The following is a 1,908-nucleotide window of genomic DNA, read 5'->3' as shown; positions in this document are numbered from 1 at the left end:
GGGGGCAGTGACCTGTGCTCGCACACAGGCCCCTTGGTGGCGGCAGCAGCAGCCTTAGCGTCTCCTGCCCGTCTCTGGTTTCCGAGCTTTTAGCCGCAGCTCGCGCCCGTCTCTGGAGCTCCTTTAGGCAGCGCTCTTAAAACCCCTCTCCTCGCGCACCAGGAAACACAGAGGCAAGAAAAGGTCTCTTGCCTCTTGGGTAGGTCCAGACTTTTCCCCGGACTCCCTCCCGGCTAGCCGTGGCGCACTAACCCCTTCGGGCTATGTTCAAGCCGCCAACCCCAGTCCTCTCCCTGAGCTCCGACCGAAACCGAATCCGAGCCTCAGCTCGCAGCCCCGCCCGCACCCGGCGGGTGAGCACACGAGCCTCTCGGGCTGGTGAGCGATGGTCGGCGCCGATCCTCTGTGCGGGAATCTCTCCGCTTTGCCCTCCGCGGCCCTGTTGCTGTGCTGTCCTCCGCGGCTCCGAAGCTCCCCGCTCCGCCTCCCGCAATCTCTGCCCGCGAAGGGGCTCCTAGTGTGTGGAGACCTTTCCTCCTTCACGGCTCCCTCCCACTGGTGCAGCTACCGTCCTTATCCTTTTGTCTCTGTTTATTCTTTTTTCTCTTGCCCTACCCAGGTACGTGGGGAGTTTCTTGCCTTTTGGGAGGTCTGAGGTCTCCTGCCAGCGTTCAGTAGGTGTTCTGTAGGAGTTGCTCCACGTGTAGATGTATTTCTGGTGTATCTGTGGGGAGGAAGGTGATCTCTGCGTCTTACTCCTCCGCCATCTTGGAAAGAGTCCAAGAAAATGTTTTGTTTCCAAATTTAGGAATGACCTTGAGTGTCCTGCTAAGAAATTAAGAGTTTTATCTTTGATGTTGATGGGAAGCTTGGAAAAGAAATGACATATGATTAGGTCTGTGTTTACCAGAGATTATTCTGGCAACACTGTGAAGAATGAATTGGAAGTGATGAAAATAAAGGTAGAAAAACTAGTTAGGAGACTAATGCAGCTGTTGAGGATGTAAACTGGGAAAATGGGAGGGATGTTGGGTCTAATAATGCCGATTACTCAGTAGATAGTGAGACTGCAAAATAAGGGCACCAAAAATATTTTTGGAATAATTCAGGTTGGGAAGATTTAAGATTTTACAAGCTGTTGTGAATCAGAAAGGTGCCACTCAGTTTCCTAGTCATTTTTGTTATGAGAAGCATGTGTTTGTAAATTTTCTGGTTATGGTTCATTGTACAGTTTGAGCCCATAGAAAAAAGCTTGACCAATTAACCCCAAAAGAACTCAAATCACACAGTACCAGGGAATTAGTAGTTATTGAACAAATATTTGTTGAACCAAAATTTGTGAAATGATGATGATGCCTATCTCACACACCACTGTCTTCAACTGAGTTTAAGCTGTGAAGTAACCATGGTTTTTCTCTCTTCTAAAGTTCAGTTTTCCATTCTAATGAGATTCCCACTGGGATGTTATGAAAATTAGTGGGGAAACAAGTGTATTCTTTATCAGCACAACAAGTATTGCAAAATGCACGTTATGATTTTTTATAGTTTTCTTGTAGAATATGGAGCTTCAATGGTCAAACACACCTCCAGTTGATTTGATTTGATTTTTAGAATGTATGCAAACATCATTGAATTTGTTCAATTCCATTGATCCAAATGAAATTCTATGTATACATTTAAAAATAGGAAACATTTCTGGGCTATTGTAAATAGAGCTGCAATGAACATTTTGGTACATGACTTTTTTCACATTATGGTTTTCTCAGGGTATATGCCCAGTAGTGGGATTGCTGGGTCGTATGGTAAATCTATTTGTAGTTTTTTAAGGAACCTCCATACTGTTCTCAAGTGAAGTAAGTCAGAAAGAGAAAAACAAATACCATATGCTAACACATATATATGGAATCT

This window comes from Lipotes vexillifer, unplaced genomic scaffold (assembly GCF_000442215.2).
Source record: "Lipotes vexillifer unplaced genomic scaffold, Lipotes_vexillifer_v1.1 scaffold1358, whole genome shotgun sequence".
Lineage (NCBI taxonomy): Eukaryota > Metazoa > Chordata > Mammalia > Artiodactyla > Lipotidae > Lipotes > Lipotes vexillifer.
Note: the sequence above shows the minus strand (reverse complement) of the source record.